We start from the raw sequence: 5912 nt of genomic DNA, 5'->3' as shown, positions 1-5912 counted from the left end.
ATAGGATACATTTGAAATGACTACTGTAGCATGATTGGTTGATGCCTGTTTCTGGAGCGTTTTCCATTTTACTTGCACAATGATTTGGATCATTGTCTGTTCATCTTGTCAAATTAGTAGATCAATGGCACAATGGCAGCACAATCAACTCGCCTGTGCACGTGAATGTGTGTCCTTCTGTGAGTGTGTGTGTGTGAGTGTGAGTGTGTGAACACATCTTACTTTTTTATCTACAGAACAACATTTTTGTTTTGTACATGGACACAAGAGGCCCTGGGCTGTGTCCTCACATGTAAATCAAACAGTTGTCTCGGGCAAAAAGTAATTACACTCAAATTAATCTGGAAAGTTTGCGCTCGGTGAATGCAACAGTCAAGAATTAAAATGACGTTCTCTTAACGAAATTCTGTTTTTAACAAATTCTCTGGGAAAAGAATCAAGCTGAGTTTTAATAAAAAGGATTTGAATATTCAAATGAACGCCTGACTGATCTTTTGTTTAAGCCTCTCCCTGTCACTGGTTATTCAGCTCAAGAGACTAGAAAGTTTCACATATTTTGGTAGAATTTCACGATCGAGTTTACACCGGGGGTGGGAGGTTTAATTACGTTTTATTTACATTGACTCATTTCTATTTGGTTCCCTCCTAAAAAGAATGGATTTGACATTTTGAACAAACTTTGCCACATTCAAGACGTTTGCTACTTTTTTTTCAACCAAACATACAAAACAGGAACTTTAATCATTTTTGTCTTTACCAAGATGTAATTGGCTATCTTCAGGAAAGTTGCCTTTGACTTAAAACTAGCAACTTTTTAGCGGGAAAATAATACGTCAAAGCAACCTTTGACTTCTGTTCAACATAACTCGAATACAGTTCCTGAGGTTTGTTGAAAAATAAATTACAAAACAATAGATCCATCTGAAATCAGGCAACAGGCCAGAGGACCCATTGCAGTATTTGCCTCAAATTACGTTAATAAATAGGATTGTCAGCTTACTGATTACAACTACGCATGCCTTAGAGGTACGCTGAATATGTAAAGCCATTGTACGTAGAGGCTCAAAATAATGACATGTCGACTCACAAGAGGAAAGGATTAAAAGCCAGATTGATTGTTTTTTGCATGGAAAGCAGTTCAGTGATGTCGAACAAGTGAAATTCTGTGCAGCGATTCAAAAAAGGACAACTTGCCCTCTGAGTGAGGCGAGTTAAACAAACCAAGTAATAGTGGCAGACTTCTCATTAATTAAGCTTGAAGGATTGGGGTTCAATCCTCCATTTGTTGATGGGGAATTGCATACTTCACAGCCCCTGCTCCTTTGATGGTAGTTGTGGGACCAACAAATTGATTGATGGATTGCTATTTGCATGCATGTATCCAAAAATGCATATCCTCCCCCCTCTCCCCCTCTCCACTTTAATGGAATAGAAGTAAGTGGTGGATCTAGTTAGGCTAAATGTATTTTCCACCAGATCATAACGCCATCATAGGCTTAGACTTCCTGCCAGTCAGCAACACACAAACACACACATCTTATTTTGTATAACGTCTGATTCCATTATTCCATCTCACTGTGCTTTATTCAAGCAGACACAAAACCCAACCTCAACTTCTTTTCATTTCTAGATTTGTAATCATCCGTACAAAACATGATCATAGCTCTGCTGTTCCACTACTTGCATGTATTACTCTGTGGTAAACAAAAGTAACATTCCTTCCCCTGAACAGCACACAGATTGTGAACGTACAACAACTACACGTGAGATTGAAAGCCTTTGTAGGTCCTGGTTGAAAACATCTCTGATTTCCGTGTTCATGGCAATTTCATTATTGATGAGGCAAAGTGAATTGGCACAGCCAGTGTCCAAAGACTGGTATTAAGTGCAATATTCAAATTGTACCTTTCTCCCAGTATGAGGTGTGACCTTCGGGTATCATGAAAGCACAGGCTGATAGCCAAGGCTGCTAGTGTGCCCGAGGCATGAGAGATATAAGCATATGTATATTGATATATTGAGGTGGTTCGTCCCTGGGCGATGCAATGAGGGGGATATATATAGGTGTCCAGTGGTCGTGCAGCCTCTGTCCTGCTGATGAGAGTGGGTATCTCACACCCAGCGTGGGGAGAATTTACTCAGGGAGTGTATGCAGGGGGTTTCAATCTCCTTGCAAATCCATTTGAATATAGGCCCTGATTTATTACCTTATTTGGTCTGTCTTCTGTATGCAAATTCAGGGGGTAGTGGAGGGAGTGGAGGGTGGAGGGTGAAGGTATAGGCCTGAGGTTGGGTGGTGGCGTGTGTGTGTATGTGTGTGTGTGGAGGGGGGGGGGCACACTTTGGTTGAATGCATAATGAGACTCCCAGGGCCATCCCTCTGGTGTGTCAGACCCCGTGGTGCACCCGTCTCCAGGGGACAAAGGGGAGAGGAGGGAGGGGAGAGACAGGGGTGGGGGAGGAGGGAGGGAGGGGATGGCCAGGGGTGAGTGGGTGGGGAGCTGAGAGGGACGAAGAGTAGTGTGATGGTCCTGGGGACCCTCTGGACCCTGTCCCTAGGAGACCTGAGGTCCCTGACACACCTCCCCCCTCTACCCCCCTGTACCCCCCTGTACCCCCCCCCCCCCCCCCCCCCCCCCCCCCCCTACGGCTCCTCCGTTAGCGCTTAGCGTCTGCCGCGTTCTCGCTGGCGACGCCAGACCATTAGCCCCGGTGACAATCCTCCCAATTACAGACCTGATCTGTGTGTTTAATAATTGCCCTCTTCAGACGCATTCAATTGTGTCCAAATTGGAGTGGAATTGATTTTTTGTAGGATATTAACCGATTACTCTGAGTGCCCGGCTAATTTGAATCGATTTGAATAATGGTTATTCATGTGATCTTTGCCTTGCTACGGTGGTGCTCTGTGTGACACAGCCTGGAGGAGATGTACACTGATGTACCTCAGTAGACCCGATACAACCAAACAGCACTTCAACACTGTGTTATGATAACACACGTTTCTGCATAATTTAACTAAACGGCACTGATCCTATATCTTGGCTACAATTAAAAGGCCTCTCTCTATTGTCCTGAAGCTCTGACTACTGTCTCCTGCTTCAACTGACACGGAGGCCCTGACCCTGTGTAGATCTCAAACCTGAACTTAGTTTACTATACGGAGGAATCAAGGAATTCCCTCTAAAACTAGGTTTGCTCCACTTAATTAGTGTTATTTGAAGATTGTAGCCGAAGACCAGGATGAAGGACAGTGATTTACCTCACGACAGACATGCCATATAGACTATCAGTCAGCCACTTCAAATATTAAACAGTATATGCACTTCTATGTTGATCCCTTTTATCAATATTTAACATCCTCTTCTGCATGTGTGCCGTCCCGTTTCATTAAGGCCATTTGTCATACCGAAGGGACGAGCAGGGGAGAGACGGATGGAGGGAGGGATGGGGAGGGGGGGGGACACTGGTCCTACAGGACAGACAGGGACAGATAGACACACACTGGAAGGCTCTGGTCACCACCTAGCTACTGTAGCATGTCAGAGAGTCCAGCTAACATACTGTGGAAAACAACTTCTATAGTCTTTTGTTTACTCTGTGGGTGTCCCATTGTTTGAGCCCACGTCCTTATATCAGTGTTTTATATTGTGAGTCCACGCTAAACCATGTTTCAGGTAAGGAAAGGTTAGAGAGTCCATTCAACTCAATTAAATTCAAATCTATTCAGTTTGATTCAATTCAATATTAATCGCTTTGGAAATTCAAGAGTCTTTCAAGGTGAAATATGTCCGCAGTTACAGAAGATATGGAGTTGACACACAATATCAAACAGCGGACAGGATAATTGCACATGAGAGGTTCGTTCAATTCAAGTCAAATGAAAGAATATTCCGATGTGGAACACGTGAATACACTGAGGCCTCGGGACACTGTCCGTTGGTCAACTGTTGAGAAATCAAGTAAAAATAAACTGAGTCAGACACGGAACAACTGCCAATTACATCTCGTCCAATCCCTGCCTTTGCTCTCTTTGTGCCAGCGTCTTCCTAAATGTGGAGCAGGAGCCGTCTGATCCACATTCAACTCTATTTGCTACCAGTACATTTGCCTTGTGTTTTATCACTTTTCCTCGAACAATACATCTCAGTTCCTAAAGGCAGCGAATCTCAAATGTGACATTTTAACAACCCTTACTCCTTTCACACTGCACCATTTCCTTTTTGCACTTTAGTGTCATTTTCATTCCAAACCTGAATTACCAATTTGTCTTTGTGGCACAGGCAATTTACATGCATCCGTTTCACACTGTAGTTTTTTTTATATGCAAAATGCACTAAAGTGTAGCATTTTTCCCATCACATGGATATTTTCCCGGGTCTAATTTCATGGTTTCCATGGCGAGTGACTCTCTCTCAGAGGAACTGCGCCTCTTGTTTCGCATAGCTCTTGGGTGACGTCTTGATGACAAGTGTCTTTAACATGCATGGAGAATGGCAGTTTCTACATTGTGTTCCCAGTTTTGCATGTCGAGGGGAAATTGCCCAGTTTTGGACTGAGGCAGGGAGAGACGAATGTCACTACTATTAAAAGACCCCTGCTTTTATGATTATTGCCTCCATGTGCCACCATTAAAGAGAGAACAGGACAGGGAATCGTCCGTGTGGTGTTTTGGCTGTCGGTATCATGTTTTCCTGTATAGAACTTCGGGGTCTGTAGCGCTGTGTGTAAAGGGGCACAGGGCCTGAGACCTACTGTGCCAGGTGTTGATGGTGTGTGAGAATGTGTGTGTCTGTGTGTGTGTCTGTGTGTGTGTCTGTGTGTTTTGTGTCTGTTTATCCGCGTCTGTATGCATTCATGTGTACAGAGGCACATGCCTGTTTGCATATGCGTATGCATATGTATGCACATGTGTGTGTGTGTGTGTGTGACCCCCTCCCCTTCCCTGGTGTTGTCAGGGGCAGCTAACCTCCTCAAGGGCGCTGGTAGTGGGGAGGGCCACAGCTCAATCCCTGTCACTGCACTATTAGAGGCACAGAGATGGAGATGGGGGAGGCATGCATATTTTCCATGCTTGCTGGTCTGAATCGAGACTGAGTCTAATGCCAGAGCTGGGGTGGGTTGTGGTGGGGCTTAGACAGGGTGGGCTGGGCGGTACTGGGCGGTACTGACTGACTCTACAACCCCTCCTATGATACCTCTATCGGCTGACATCTCAGTCTTTCTTTATTATTTCCTATTTATCGTCCTATATTTTATCTTTTTAATTTCCATTCACTTTTTTGGCCCCTCATCACCCCCTCCCTCCTTATGTTCCTCCTTCTCTTCTTCTCTCCTTCCCTCCTTCCCTCCTTCCCTCCTTCCCTCCTTCCCTCCTTCCCTCCTTCCCTCCCTCCCTCCCTCCCTCCCTCCCTCCCTCCCTCCCTCCCTCCCTCCCTCCCTCCCTCCCTCCCTCCCTCCTTCCCTCCCTCCCTCCCTCCCTCCCTCCCTCCCTCCCTCCCTCACCTTCTTTCTCCGGGTCTCATTTCTCACCTGACTGAGGCTGATCCCGTCTATCACACACACACACCACACACACACCACACATGCGCAAACACACCCCACACATGCACACACACACCAAACCCATGTAACCCCCCCCCCCCACACACACACACACACACAGAGGCACATACCTCTTGGGGTGGTTTATCCACCACACATCTTGCTACAGCTAATCCATCTTGCAGCATATTCATCATCAGCCTCACACCACAGGCTTCATCCTGCTGAGTGAGATCTCATTTAGAAGCCTCTCTGCGTTGCACTGTGGTAACAACTCTCTGCCTTGATGTACCAAACCTGGCCAAGTCAGGGAACAGCCACTGGCCGTCACAGACAGCTGTACAGGTGTACCACACTGAAATTATACA

Source organism: Hypomesus transpacificus, chromosome 6 (assembly GCF_021917145.1).
Source record: "Hypomesus transpacificus isolate Combined female chromosome 6, fHypTra1, whole genome shotgun sequence".
In the NCBI taxonomy this organism is placed as follows: Eukaryota; Metazoa; Chordata; class Actinopteri; order Osmeriformes; family Osmeridae; genus Hypomesus; species Hypomesus transpacificus.
Note: the sequence above shows the minus strand (reverse complement) of the source record.